Here is a 16,514-nt window from a genome sequence, read left to right on the forward strand (position 1 = left end):
TCTGATGAGACCAAGATAGAACTTTTTGGCCTTAATTCTTAGTGGTATGTGTGGAGAAAACCAGGCACTGCTTATTACCTGTCCAATACAGTCCCAACAGTGAAGCATGGTGGTGGCAGCATCATGCTGTGGGGGTGTTTTTCAGCTGCAGGGACAGGATGACTGGTTGCAATTGAGGGAAAGATGAATGCGGCCAAGTACAGGGATATCCTGGACAAAAACCTTCTCCAGAGTGCTCAGGACCTCAGACTAACCAAGGAGTGGCTTCACAACAACTCCATGACTGTTCTTGAATGGCCCAGCAAGAGCCCTGACTTAAACCCAATTGAGCATCTCTGGAGAGACCTAAAAATGGCTGTCCACCAACATTTACCATCAAACCTGACAGAACTGGAGAGGATCTGCAAGGAGGAATGGCAGAGGATCCCCAAATCCAGGTGTGAAAAAACTTGTTGTATCTTTCCCAAAAAGACTCATGGCTGTATTAGATCAAAAGGGTGTTTCTACTACTGAGCAAAGGGTCTGAATACTTAGGACCATGCGATATTTCAGTTTTTCTTTGTTAAATCTGCAAAAATGTCAACAATTCTGTGTTTTTCTGTCAATATGGGCCGCTGTGTCTACATTAATGAGGAAAAAAATGAACTTAAATGATTTTAGCAAATGGCTGCAATATAACAAAGAGTGAAAAATGTAAGGAGGTCTGAATACTTTCCGTCCCCACTGTATATATATTGCCTTGTATTTCTATGTTAAACTGAATGGGTTGTTTTACAAGTTAAAGGTTCACATATATATAACACATAGTTGTTTGCACTGTTATTCACACTACTGACTCAGAAATGATCCTGCTTAGCACTCTATTACCCCTGGAAATGTCCATTTGACTTCACCCCTGGCTTAGTAGCCCATTGTACCTAAAAAATATCACTTGTTCCATCTCTGGCTTCTTTCTCCGAACATCCTCCCCGCCATTCTAGACATACCAGATGATTGTCCTTGGAAATAATATACTCCCCATCTTGGCTGAGCACTCTCATAGTTGCTTAATTACAAAACCTATAGCAGCCAGAAATCAAATTACTTCTTTAAGTAATCTAATTTCAGTAAGGTGAAATCTGATTTCATCAACTGTCAGACATAAAACAGAACTAAACTCTCCAATTCTTTACATCCAAGGAAGCTGTCATCTTAGCCTCTGTTATGATCTGCAGCTGCCATGGAGCTGCCCATATGACTGAGATTACAAGCTACTGTAACAGGTATCATTCACAGCATGCCTCCAATGTAAAACTGTTTTGGGGAACTGTTTCATTGATGGGTTTAGTTTCACTTTAATGTAACCTTTAAATCCCTGACATGAGCTGAAGTGTCAGGCCCTGACAGAGTAAGTAAAAGGTTCATAAGGCACAAAAATAAATCTTAAAAAATAGGCTGATACAATTGACAACACTTTTCTAGCAGTAGGTCCCTTTAAAACAAACTGTGTCTAATTCAGGAAAGCATTTGTGACAGTTGCGTTAACAGTACCAACAACACCTGAGACAAATTCAGGTAGTTCTTACAACTGCAACTAAGAATCTGTAGCTGTGACAGTTTAAAAAAAAATGCTACCCATTGTCAGATTAGGAAGCTGGTCATAATAAAAATCAAAATAAACAAGAAAAATTATTGCACAGGTAGAAACATAAAGCTGCTGGCAACAACACAATAGGACAAATTGTGAAATAACAGAATAAAAACCTAAAAAGTTGCAGCGCTGAACAAATATGAAAAAAAAGTCTATATAGTGACACAATTCATGCTGTTCTCCTTGGTGAAGAAAACGATAATCAGAAATCCAAAACTCTTGTGATATATATCCAATGTGAATGAATAAGGCAAATAAATATACCGATCAATCACCCAGGTGTACCTCCACCAGAAACCTTATAAATTGCCTCCTTACCAGAAACCTTAGACTCCAAATTATAAGAGCCAAAAGGCACTGGTCATAAGCCCAAGATAGACAGATCCAATCCTTCTTCCCTGTTATGGAAGTGGAGGTATTGTCATGGCTAGTGCTGAGGATCGCTCCATGACAATGACCATGGGGAATAGATAAGGTATGACCACATAGTGTAAAACCGTAAATCCATCTATTTGAATATAGTAGTACTAAAAAACCCACAGGGTTGCAGATATGATCCAGCATATGAGCAAAAGTTCCCAGGAACCGATCCACAAGCATTGTAACCTCAGCCCTTGATGACATCAACTCTGACAAAACATGCAGGGCAGAGTCCATGTCTGTGACGTCACCACGCACGCCAAGGTTACAATGCCTGTGGATTGGTTCCTGGCAACTTTTTACTTTTATTCATATGCTGGATCATATCTGCAACACTGATGTTGGATGAGAAGGCCTGGCTCACAGTCTCCTCTCTAATTCATCCCAAAGGTGTTCTATCTGGTTGAGGTCAAGACTATGTGCAGGCCAGTCAAGTTCCTCCACCCCAAACTCACTCATCCATGACTTTATGGACCTTGCTTTGTGCACTGGTCCAAATCATTTGGTGGAGGGGGGATTATGGTGTGGGGTTGTCTTTCAGGGGTTGGCCTTGGCTTTGGCCTTCCAGGGAAGGGAACTCTTAAGGCGGCAGCATACCAAGACATTTTGGACAATTTCATGCTCTCAACTTTGTGGGAACAGTTTGGGGATGTCCCCTTCCTGTTCCAACATGACTGTGCACCAGTGCACAAAGCAAGGTCCATGAAGACATGGAAGAGTGTCAGTGGTGGAGGAACTTGACTGGTCTGCACAGAATCCTGACCTCTGCAGATACAATGTGCTGCTTAGCCAGGGATGGGGAGAGTGATATCTCCAGGTACGTGTTTCTTAGCCAGGGATGAGGAGAGTATTATCTTCCAGGTATAATGTGCTGCTTAGCTGGGGGTGGAGGGGAGAGTGATATCTTCCAGGTACAATGTGTTGCTTAGCCAGGGATGGGGAGAGTGATATCTCCAGGTACAATGTGCTGCTTAGCCAGGGATGGGAAGAGTTATAGCTCCAGGTACAATGTGCTGCCTAGCCAGGGATGGGAAGAGTTATATCTCCAGGTACAATGTACTGCCTAGCCAGGGATGGGAAGAGTTATATCTTCAGGTACAAGGTGCTGCTTAGCCAGGGATGGGAAGAGTGATATCTCCAAGTACAATGTGCTGCTTAGCTAGGGATGGATAGAGTTATATCTCCAGGTACAATGTGCTTCTTAGCCAGGGATGGGAAGAGTTAGTCATGGGCGTGCGTACAGGGTGTGACAGGTGTGCCTAGGCACACCCTAATCACTCTGCACTGCACAGATTCCCCCTGCTGCTTGGCTGCAGAGAAAGGGGCTGGGGAATTCATGTCCTCAGTTCCTTCCTCTGTCTCAAAAGTGAGACATCAGGGGTCTGTTTATATCACTGATATTTCATGAAAGCCCCCCAATGGGGCTCCTAAAAAAAATGTACAAAATAATAATAAAGAATTATTGCCAAAAAAAATTGTAAAAAATAATAAAAAAATAAAATTGTAAAAAAAGTACTAATAAAAAAATAATAAAAATATACTACTGACACCAATCTTTGCCCTACTGACATCGTCCATTGCTCTACTGACATTGTCCGTTGCCCTACTGCCATATACAGTGCCTTGAAAAAGTATAAATACCCCTTGAAGTTTTCCACATTTTGTCATGTTACAACCAAAAATGTAAACATATTTTATTGGAATTTTTTGTGATAAAACCAACATAAAGTGGCACAAAATTGTGAAGTGGAAGGAAATTGATAAATGGCTTTCAAAATTTTATACAAATAAATATCTGAAGAGTGAGGCATGTATTTATATTCAGCCCCCTGAGTCAATACTTTGTAGAACCACCTTAGACTGTAATTACACCTACAAGTCTTTTGTGGTATGTCTCTACCAGCTTTTCACATCTAGAGAGTGAAATTATTGCCCATTCTTCTTTTCAAAAATAGCTCAAGCTTTGTCAGATTAGATGGAGAGTGTCTGTACAGCAATTTTCAAGTCTTGTCACAGATTCTCAATTGGATTTAGGTCTGGACTTTGACTGGGCCATTCTAACACACGAATATGCTTTAAATCTAAACTATTCCATTGTAGCTCTGGCTGTATGTTTAGGGTCGTTGTCCTGCTGGAAGGTGAACCTCCACCCCAATCTCAAGTCTTTTGCAGACTCTAACAGGTTTTTTTCTAAGATTGTCCTATATTTGGCTCAGCAGGGACGGCTTCCCTGTCCCTGCTGAAGAAAAGCATCCCCATAACATGATGCTGCCACCACCATGTTTCCTGGTGGGGATGGTGTGTTCAGGGTGATGTGCAGTGTTAGTTTTCTGCCACAAAAAGCATTTTGCTTCTAGGCCAAAAAGTTACATTTTGGTCTCACCTGACCAGAGCACCTTCTTCCACATGTTTGCTGTGTCCCCCACATGGCTTCTCGCAAACTGCAAATGGGACTTTTTATGGCTTTCTTTCAAAAATGACTTTCTTCTTGCCACTCTTCCATAAAGGCCAGATTTGGGGAGTGCATGACTAATAGTTGTCCTGTGGACAGATTCGTCTAAATGAGTTGTGGCTCTCTGCAGCTCCTCCAGAGTTACCATGGGGCTCTTGGCTGCTTCTCTGATTAATGCTCTCCTTGCCCGGCCTGTCAGTTTAGGTGGACGGCCGTGTCTTGGTAGGTTTGCAGTTGTGCCATACTCTTTTCATTTTCAGATAATGGATTGAACAGTGCTCTGTGAGATGTTCAAAGCTTGGGATATATTTTAAAAACCTAACCCTGCTTTAAACTTCTCCACAACTGTATCCCTGACCTGTCTGGTGTGTTTCTTGGCCGTCATTATGCTGTTTGTTCACTAAGGTTCTCTAACAAACCTCTGAGGACTTTATAGAACAGCTTTATTTATACTGAGTTTAAATTACACACACACACACAGGTGAACTCTATTTACTAATTAGGTGACTTCTGAAGGCAATTGGATCCACCAGATTTTAGTTAGGTGTATCAGAGTAAAGGGAGCTAAATACAAATGCACGCCACACTTTTCAGATATTTTTTTTGTAAAAAATTGTGAAAAACATTTATAATTTTCCCTCCACTTCACAATTATGTGCCACTTTGTGTTGGTCTATCACATAAAATCCCATAAAATACATTTATGTTTTTGGTTGTAACATGACAAAATGTGGAAAATTTCAAGGGGTATGAATACTTTTTCAAGGCACTGTACATATATATATATATATATATATATATATATATATATATATATACAGGCCCGGACTGGCCATAGGGCACCGGGGCATTTGCCCGGTGGGCCTGGGCCCCCCATTCCGTGGACTGTTGATGATCAGGCCGCACAGCGGGAGTTAAGCCGTGACCGCGGCCTGGACGCTATTGACGCTATGGACCACTATTCGGCCGTGCCTGTGTCTTCTCTGGCGGAACTAGCGGCTGCATGAGCTGAGCTGTGTGTACCACACACAGCTCAGCTTCAGAGCCGCGCTGACAGTTCCGCTCTAGGCCCCTATGGACTGCTCCTCCTCCTCCAGCCATAGGTGTCCGCACAGTGGGGTAAGGGGGGAAAGCTGCGGGCCACTGTCAGGATCCCCCCCCCCAACCTTTCTCATGTCGGCAGCACGGGAGAGAAGAAAGCTTCCTGCTTGTTCTTCTTCCCTCCCAATTGGCCACAGCGGAGGGCCAATCAGAAAAAACTAGTGGGGCATCATGGGAAATGTAGTCCCAGAGATAGGAGGCCCAATTGATCTCAGCAGGGAGACGGCTACAGCCTACAGTCCCCAGCATGCACTGTGCTGGGGGAAAAGAGAAAACCCGGAAACAAGCCGAGTAGACTACAGGAGACATGGAAAAAGAAAGAGGACTGTGCTGGGGGAAATAATAGCTCCAGCACCACCAGAAAGAGCCACACTGTACCCACACCACCAGAGAGAGAGAGAGAGAGCCACGCTGTACCCACACCACCAGAGCGCCACACTGTACCCGCACCACCAGTGAGAGCCATGAGAGCCACGCTGTACCCGCACCACCAGTGTGCCACGCTGTACCTGCACCACCAGAGAGCCATGCTGTACCCGCACCACCAGAGAGAGCCACGCTATACCCACACCACCAGAGCTCCACGCTGTACCTGCCCCACCAGTGAGAGCCACGCTGTACCCGCACCACCAGAGGGCCATGCTGTACTTGCACCACCAGAGAGCTCCACGCTGTACCCGCACCAACAGAGCTCCACGCTGTACCCACACCACCAGAGAGCCACACTGCACCACCAGAGAGAGCCATGAGAGCCACGCTGTACCCACACCACCAGAGCGCCACTCTGTACCTGCACCACCAGAGAGAGCCACGCTGTACCTGTACAACCAGTGAGAGCCATGCTGTACCAGCACCACCAGAGAGCCACGCTGTACCCACACCACCAGAGAGCTCCACACTGTACCCACACCTGCAGAGCTCCACTCTGTACCCGCACCACCAGTGAGAGCCACACTGTACCCGCACCACCAGAGAGCCACGCTGTACCCGCACCACCAGAGAGAGCCATGAGAGCCACGCTGTACCCACACCACCAGAGAGAGCCACGCTGTACCCGCACCACCAGAGAAAGCCACGCTGTACCTGCACCACCAGAGAGAGCTACGCTGTACCCGCACCACCAGAGAGAGCCACGCTGTACATGCACCACCAGAGAGAGCCACATTGTACCACACCACCAGAAAGAGAGCGCCATGCTGTCCAGGACCACCAGAGAGAGCAGGTCAGTGTCACTGGGCAGTGTGGGCACAATAGGAGACAGACAGTACTAGCATTGTATGGCCACAATAGGACCAGAACACTGTAATATAAAGGGGACTGCAATTACAGTGCCCCTTTACAGTGCAGTCCCCTTTATATCACAGTGTCCCTGCACATTACAGTGTGGAGGACCAACACCAGCCACCCCTGTGAATGTCTATCAACAACCCCCACCCTGGTCCCTGGAAAAGTTGGCTGCTCAGTCTAAAATGCCCGGGCCTGTATATACAGTATCTCACAAAAGTGGGTACACCCTTCACATTTTTGTAAATATTTTATTTTATCTTTTCATATGACAACACTGAAGAAATTACACTTTGCTACAATGTAAAGTAGTGAGTGTACAGCTTGTATAAAAGTGTAAATGTACTGTTCCCTCAAAATAACTTAACACACAGCCATTAATGTCTAAACCCCTGGATACAAAAGTGAGTAAACCTCTAAGTGAAAAAGGTCCAAATTTGGCCCAATTAGCCATTTTCCCTCCCCTGTGTCATGTGACTCATTAGTGTTACAAGGTCTCAGGTGTGGATGGGGAGCAAGTGTGTTAAATTTGGTGTTATCGCTCTCACTCTCATACTGGTCACTGGAAGTTCAACTTGTCACCTCATGGCAAAGAACTCTCTGAGGATCTGAAAAAAAAAATTGTTTCTCTACATAAAGATGGCCTAGGCTATAAAAAGATTGCCAAGACCATGAAACTGAGCTGCATCGCGGTGGCCAAGACCATACAGCGGTTTAACAGGACAAGTTCCACTCAGAACAGGCCTCGCCATGGTTGACCAAAGAAGTTGAGTGCATGTGCTTAGCGTCATATCCAGAGGTTGTCTTTGGGAAACAGACATATGAGTGCTGCCAGCATTGCTGCAGAGGTTGAAGGAGTGGGGGGTCAGCCTGTCAGTGCTCAGACCATACGCCACACACTGCATCAAATTGGTCTGAATGGCTGTCGTCTCAGAAGGAAGCCTCTTCTAAAGATGTTGCACAAGAAAGCCCTCAAACTGTTTGCTGAAGACAAGCAGACTAAAGACATGGATTACTGGAACCATGTCCTGTGGTCTGATGAGACCAAGATAAACTTATTTGGTTCAGCTGGTGTCAAGCGTGTGTGGCGGCAACCAGGTAAGGATACAAAGAGTGTCTTGCCTACAGTCAAGCATGGTGGTGGGAGTGTCATGATCTGGGACTGCATGAGTGCTGCCGTCACTGGGGAGCTACAGTTCATTGAGGGAACCATGAATGCCAACATGTACTGTGACATACTGAAGCAGAGCATGATCCCCTCCCTTCGGAGACTGGGTTGCAGGGCAGTATTCCAACATGATAATGACCCCAAACACACCTCCAAGACGACCACTGCCTTGCTAAAGAAGCTGAGGGTAAAGGTGATGGACTGGCCAAGCATGTCTCCAGACCTAAACCCTATTGAGCATCTGTGGGGCATCCTCAAACGGAAGGTGGAGGAGCGCAAGGTCTCTAACATCCACCAGCTCTGTGATGTCATCATGGAGGAGTAGAAGAGGACTCCAGTGGCAACCTATGAAGCTCTGGTGAACTCCATGCCCAAGAGGGTTAGGGCAGTGCTGGAAAATAATGGTGGACACACAAAATATTGACACTTTGGGCTCAATTTGCACATTTCACTTAGGGGTGTACTCACTTTTGTTGTCAGCGGTTTAGACATTAATGGCTGTGTGTCGAGTTATTTTGAGGGGACAGCAAATTCACACTGTTATACAAGCTGTACACTCACTACTTTACATTGTAGCAAAGTGTCATTTCTTCAGTGTTGTCACATGAAAAGATATAATAAAATATTTACAAAAATGTGAGGGGTGTACTCACTTTTGTGAGATACTGTATACATCTACATACACACACAGATATGTATTTGAGCTTTGGGGTGAACACCCCAATGCAATAGGCTGACACCTATGGTTTCATTATATCTCCAGGTACAATGTACTGCTTAGCAAGGGATGGAACAAGACCATTTCCAGGGTCACAACAGTTGGGCAGAGATCGGGGATAATACTGGCATTTAGCAGGGCACTGCTGACAATTTCCAAGTATAGTGTGTTGTTGGGCCAATAATGGGGATACAGGGACAGGATTGCAACATGTCAGTGTATGCTTGTTGAACAATGTATACATCTCCCACCATGAGTTCTTGTAGAATACAATGTTGTATAGTTAGTGTACATAGAAATCATAGGGCAGTACATAGAGACACGGGGGTCACTGGAGAACCTATAGTATAATAAAGGGGTACAGAGTTTAATAATCAGCACTCTGAGCTGGGAGTCGGTGTGAAATCCGCCTATTGACCATCATCCAGTGTGAAGTTACTCCTATAGTAATATGTCGGCTGCAGCAACAAGCGCCAAGGGACCTGATCGCACATCGGGACCTGTCACCCCGATTAACCCGTGTGTGCCCAGCCGCTGTGCCGCACCGCCTGCCCCGTGTTGCGGGTTGCTCTAGCAGTGAAGCTGTTAATGAGAGGCGTCTCAAGCCAAGCTTTTGGCTACCGCAGAAGTGGGTCAGCGCGGTTGCCATGGAGACGCTTTAGCAACCAATCTTGCAAGCGCTCCCTCAGTATCTCTCCAGAAACCCTTCACGATTAAAGCGTCTTGTGCTGCCGTCTCTTCCTCTCCCATCCCTTTGTCTCTCTCTCTCCCTCTCCTCCATCACTTGCTGCATCTGACCGGCCCTACTCCATGCTGCACCCCTCCTTCCATGCCCACAGCAGCCTTACATCTGCTCGCTGGGGTAAGGGAGGCAAGCAGGCTAACTTGGGGCATCTCTTCGCCTTTTTCTTCAGTCAGTTCTTCTCCACGCCTCCCTGGCACCAAGACTCTGCTTGCCAGCTGGTAAGAAGTGTGCCTGGAAAATGCCTTGACTGTCTGCTTTACTCATATGTGCCATATAACATGCCTCTTATCTCTACTGTTCTGACTATCTATCTATCTATCTATCTATCTATCTATCTATCTATCTATCATTAGTCCGTCTATCTATCTATCTATCTATCTATCATTAGTCCGTCTATCTATCTATCTATCTATCTATCTATCTATCTCTCTATCTATCTATCTATCTATCTATCTATCTATCTATCTATCTATCTATCTATCTATCTATCGATCTATCTATCTATCTATCTATCTATCTATCTATCTATCTATCTATCTATCTATCTATCTATCTATCTATCTATCTCTCTATCTATCTATCTATCTATCTATCTATCATTGGTCACTCTTTCTATCTATCTTCCATTGGTCTAACTACCTACCTAACTATCTAATGTTATCTATCTATCTATCTATCTATCTATCTATCTATCTATCTATCTATCTATCTATCTATCTATCTACCATTAGTCACTCTTTCTATCTATCTTCCATTAGTCTATCTATCTATCTATCTATCTATCTATCTATCTATCTATCTATCTATCTATCTATCTATCTACCTAATGTTACTCTATCTATCTATCCATCTACCTACCTAGTGATCTTTCATTAGTCTATCTATCTATCTATCTATCTATCTATCTATCTATCTATCTATCTATCTACCATTAGTCACTCTTTCTATCTATCTTCCATTAGTCTATCTATCTATCTATCTATCTATCTATCTATCTATCTATCTATCTATCTATCTATCTATCTATCTACCATTAGTCACTCTTTCTATCTATCTTCCATTAGTCTATCTATCTATCTATCTATCTATCTATCTATCTATCTATCTATCTATCTATCTATCTATCTATCTATCTATCTAACATTAGTTTATCTATGTATCATTAGTCCGTCTATCTGTCTATCTATCTATCTATCTATCTATCTATCTATCTATCTATCTATCTATCTATCTATCTATCTATCTATCCCACCCAATCTTCCTATCTGCCTGCCTTTCTGTCTATGTATAACTTAAATAAAATAATTAATTTCATGGATAGCTCTGTGTTTTGCTAGCAGAACCTGTCTTTTTGTATTTGGACTCAAGACTGAACCCATCATATGTTTACCAGGCAGGAGCTTATGTTGAATATTCGATACACTACTGCAGCTTTTTTCAACCAGGTTCCATGGAACTTTAGGGATTCTTCTAGAGGATGATAGAGGTTCCTTAAACTGTGGCTGATTGACCTCCTATCTGATGGTTCATGGTTCCTGCATAGTTCTAGAGCCAGTGCCTGTTGGTAGAGCTAGTGGCATGACAACAATAATCTTTTTTAGCTGCCTGTAAGGGTGGCATTCTAACCACCACTGTAAGGGCCAGTTTCCTCCTGATGACCACCACTGTAAGGTTAGATGCTTCCTAATGACCACCACTCTAAGGGTTGGATTCCTGTAATGACCACCTCTATATGGGTTAGATTTTTCCTAATCACCACGGCTGCAGGATTAGATTCTTTCTAATGACCATCATTCTAAGGGTTAGATTCTTCCTAATGACCACCACTGTAAAGGTTAGTTTACTGGGTTAGATTCTTCCTAATGACTACAACTGTAGGGGTTAGATTCTAATGACCACCACTGTAAGGATTGAATTCTTTATAATGACCACCACTGTAAGGGTTAGATTCTTTCTAATGACTCCCACTGTAAGGGTTGGTTTACTGTTATGACCACCACTGTAAGGGTTAGATTCTTTCTAATGACCACCACTGTAAGGGTTGGATTACTGTTATGACCACCACTGTAAGGGTTGAATTCTTTCTAATGACCACCAGTGTAAGGGTTGGTTTACTGTTATGACCACCACTGTAAGGGTTAGATTACTGTTATGACCACCACTGTAAGGGTTGAATTCTTTCTAATGACCACCAGTGTAAGGGTTGGTTTACTTTTATGACCACCACTGTAAGGGTTAGATACTTTCAAATGACCACCACTGAAAGGGTTGGATTCTTTCCAATGAACACCACTGTAAGGGTTGGAGTCTTCCTAATGACCACCACTGTAAGGATTTGATTATTTCCAATGACCACCATTGCAAGGGTTAGATTATTTCTAATGACCACCATTGTAAGGGTTAGATTATTTCTGATGACCACCACTGTAAGGGTTGGAATACTGTAATGACCACCACTGAAAGGATTGGATTCTTCCCAATGACCACCACTGTAAGGGTAGGATTCTTTCTAATGACCACCACTGTAAGGGCTAGATTCTTTCTAATGACCACCACTGTAAGGGTTATATTCTTTCTAATGACCACCACTGTAAGGGTTGGTTTACTGTTATGACCACCACTGTAAGGGTTAGATACTTTTAAATGACCACTGCTGAAAGGGTTGGATTCTTTCCAATGAACACCACTGTAAGGGTTGGAGTCTTCCTTATGACCACCACTGTAAGGATTAGATTATTTCTAATGACCACCACTGTAAGGGTTGGAATACTGTAATGACCACCACTGTAAGGGTTATGCCGTGTACACACGGCGGACTTGTCGACCAGACTGGTCCGACGGACCGAATCCGGCAGACAATCTGACCGTGTGTGGGCTCCATCGGACCCGCAGCGGACTTTTTCAGTCAAAAATCTGACAGACTTTAGATTTGGAACATGTTTCAAATTTGTCCGACGGACTCGAGTCCAGTCGAAAAATCCACTCGTCTGTATGCTAGTCTGACGGACGAAAACCCACACCAGGGCAGCTATTAGCTACCAGCTTCCTTATTTTAGTCCGGTCGTACGTCATCACATGCGAATCCGTCGGACTTTGGTGTGATCGTGTGTAGGCAAGTCCGTTCGTTCAAAAGTCCGTCGGAAGTCTGTCAAAAGACCATTGAAAGTCCGTCGGAAAGTCCGTCCATGTGTACGCGGCATTAGATTCTTTCTAATGACCACCACTGAAAGGGTTGGATTCTTCCCAAGGGTTAGATTCTTTCTAATGATCACCACTGTAAGATTAGGATTCTTTCTAATGACCACCACTGTAAGAGTTAGATTCTTTCTAGTGACAACTACTGTAAGGGTTGGTTTACTGTTATGGCCACCACTGTAAGTGTTAGATACTTTCAAACTACCACCACTGAAAAGGTTGGATTTTTCCCAATGAACACCACTGTAAGGGTTGAAGTCTTCCTAATGACCACCACTGTCAGGATTAGATTCTTCCTAATAACTATCACCTTCATGGTTAGATTCTTCCTAATGACCACCACCACAGGGGTTGGATTCTTCCTACTGACCACCACTTTAAGAGCTACTTTTGCCATCTACCCCCAAGTTAGATTCTTTCTAATAACTGCCACTTTAACTCCTGTAATGACCACCACTGTACGGGTTATAGTCCTCCCAATGACCACCACTGTCATGGTTAGATTCTTCCTAATGACCACCCCTTCAGGGGTTGGATTCTTTCTACTGACCACCAATTTAAGAGTTATTTTTGCCATGGATCCCAAGGAATTGGTTTTGGTTAGGGTTCCCTAAAATCCAAAAATTATTGTTTAGGTTCCCCAGAGGTAGAAAGGTTAAGAAAGACTGCACTTTTGTGAAAAGTTCTTAGACGGAAGACATATTGTGAACTTTGCACTCTTTATTAATAGAATATCTTATCATTGATGTATTGTTATGTAATAGTTAAATTAAGTTGTTCTTTTGCAATTGTCACCAGCGTTGAGTGTTTACCTATAGCATCATTTCACATTTTGGCCTAAGACAGATCTATGTTGCTATACTCGGACAAGTTTCCTGCTTGCAATCTGTTTTGATTCTGATTTTATTAAACTGATGATTTTTTTTTTTTTTTGCTCAGAGGTTCAAGTCAACTTAAAGAGGGCTCCATGTGTCTGTGCTAACTACCTGGGGCCACTTTGAAGCCAGATCAAATAGCTAATAATGAATGGCCCCTAACCTTCCTCCTCCATCCAATCCCCCACATCTTGTAAGATGCCTGTATAATTGGTCTCACAGTAGCTTCCTATCAATAGAACATCGACTTGCTCAATTTTATTGATCTCTTGGACGTTGCTGGAGAAATGAATCATACCTCCTGCACTTGCGTTGTTCTTAAGCTATTGTTTTTTTTTCCTAAATCATTGTATTATATACAGTGTAGTTTACATTATTATGTTGCTGGTTGCACTATTGCTTTGTTACGCCATACAATATAATAAAACTGGTCACCTTTATCATGTGGCCCACTTACGTCTTCTTAGAGGTTTTGTTTAGTATATCTTATTGTAGAAAACTGCTGTTGAAAGGCTTACAGTCCCTAACCAGCTAAGTGCAGTGCAGCTCGTAAGCTTCTAGGTGATCTATGTGACTGTTAAGGAGCTGCGGAACAACGCACATATTATTAGTAACCATTACGGTCCCTGGGCACTCATAAAACAACCTGTTCTGTATCATGCTCACACCTTGATCTATAGACAGGTAGGCTCAGGCAGTACATAAGCTGTGCATACTGAATACTGATATGTAAACTGCAGCAGTGCCTGTATCACATGACATGGCACATAGAGAAGGCAGAGAGTGCCAGACTGTCACATCCAGCATCAGCTTTACTAAAAAAATGACAATATTATACATTACATCAAGCACCAGCTCTTTATGGAGAAATCTATCTTTATTGTAATGTCAAATATTAGTGTTTATTGATCAGATTGCGTGTCTGTGGTAAGCCTCCCTCTCTCTTTGTCTGACACCATGACTGATTGCAGAACACCTCTCTTAACATTACTTCTTGTGTAGATAATATGACTGCCAGAATGATCATTTCAATGTGCAAGCCCGACAGACATACAGTATTCATATACATATTTAACTAGTACTGACAAAATGATAAACTGTCTCAGCTTTTGTTTTTGACTTATGAGAATTTTTCATGTGTAAAATGTCACACAACAAGGCGAGCAGCAACATGGGGAAATGAGATGTATGTAAAATAGTATCTATGGTCATTTATAAAACTAGTGCTATAAGTAATGTTGCGCTTCTGATCCCAACCAATCAAAATCATTTTCTCGTTGTTTAAGTACAGGGAACAAAATAGAAGTTAAAGGTACACTCCAGTCAAACTTATAAACTTTGATTTACTTAAGGTAAATTTATTTATTTTTTATTTCAGGTACTTATATAGCACCATCAATTTACGCAGCGCTTTACATATACATTGTACATTCACATGAGTGCCTACCCTCAAGGAGCTTATTCATACATACTAGGGACAATTTAGACACCAGCCAATGAACCTATCAGCATGTCTTTGGAGTGTGGGAGAACATGCAAACTCCAGGCAGGTAGTGTCGTGGTTGGGATTTGAACCAGCGACCCTTCTTACTGCTAGGCGAGAGTGCTATCCACTACACCACTGTGCCGCCCAAGTTGGCTGTTGCAAGGGAGTTTTCCCCCTAGCTTGGTGGATGTGATAAGAAATCACCTTGCAAAAAATTCCGAATCGCATGCACAGAAAATGAAAAAAAAAATGTATTAAAAAGTTAAAGTGGTTCTAAAGGCAGAACATTGTTTACCTTAACGCATTTCCTGCATTAAGGCAAAAAATGTTTCAGTGGATATATCCCCCCCCCCCCTTTTACATAGCTGAGCCCTATCTCGATCCAGCACTGTGCCCATCTGCAGCGACGGTGCTCTCTCTCTCCTCACAGGACTCAGAAGCAGCAGTGAGAGCCATTAGCTACTGCTTCTGTCAATCAAATCCAGTGAGGAGAGAGCAGGACTGAGTCAGGCTGTGTGTGTCTATAGACACACACAGCCTGGCTTGGGAGCTAGCCCACAAGTGTGCCACTATAGGAAGCGGCTTCCTATGGTGAAGCACTGAGAAGAGGAGGACCCTGGAGTGCTGGAGGGAGACCTCAGGAAAGGGGGTTTGGGGCTGTTCTGTGCAATACTATTGCACAGAGCAGGTAAGAATAACATGTTTAATATTTAAAAAAACAGCCTTTACAAACACTTTTAGGGAAAAATCCCTAGCAAAGAGAAAATTCTGCTGCAAAGTGAACAGCCTAATTGCCTTTGGTAAATCAACTCCTTTGAGGCTATGCATGTAATGTGTTCCAATAGGAGAATGATTATGCTCAAAGCAACCAATAAGAATACTTGTCTTGTTTTCAGTTCTGTACTGCAGACCCGATTGATGGAAGCTGGTTGCTAGGAGCAATATGAAAATGATCTCTTATTGACACAATTAGCATTATAAGACCCTTTGTGTTATTCAGTCATGATGTTCTCCTTGTGGAGTTGGCTAATTAAATCCATATGACAACCCTGAATATGCACCTGAAAAATGCAGGGACACAGGCCCCCTGGTTCAATACAACCTTCTGTAAGTCTCAGAGAGGGAGGTTTCACAGCACAGAGCCATGTGACAGGCTAACGTTCTGTTAAGAAGGACTATGCAAACCTCATGAATATAGATTCAATCAGTTATACAAATGATATAAATCAACTGCTTGATCTTTCTGATAGTTGCAGTGTTTCCAGTATAGCAGTAGCAGTTAAAAGATTGATTTGAATTGTTGCCTTGATTAACTTTTTGCTGACTATTTGAACTATTTGAAAATCATCATTTTTTTAAAATAAAAGTTGCTTGCATTGCAGAGTGGTAGATGATATTTCATAATTGTGCAGTGACAGGCTACATTGTTCACCAAGGGTG

General features: G+C 43.0%; 1 protein-coding gene across 2 annotated transcripts in view; it reads left to right on the forward strand.

Moving 5' to 3' along the window:
- RIMS3 (regulating synaptic membrane exocytosis 3) overlaps positions 1–16,514 on the forward strand; it is a 266,560-nt gene that overhangs the window by 91,333 nt on the left and 158,713 nt on the right. The window contains exon 1 of one of the 2 annotated variants that reach the window (XM_073615423.1): positions 9,413–9,736. The exons of the other annotated variant lie outside the window; for it this stretch is intronic. The gene's annotated coding sequence lies outside the window, so the exon portion shown is untranslated. Of the gene's footprint in view, positions 1–9,412; positions 9,737–16,514 lie in introns of those variants that run through there. 2 annotated transcript variants of the gene reach the window in all.

The sequence above is a fragment of the Aquarana catesbeiana genome, linkage group LG02 (assembly GCF_042186555.1).
Source record: "Aquarana catesbeiana isolate 2022-GZ linkage group LG02, ASM4218655v1, whole genome shotgun sequence".
NCBI lineage: Eukaryota > Metazoa > Chordata > Amphibia > Anura > Ranidae > Aquarana > Aquarana catesbeiana.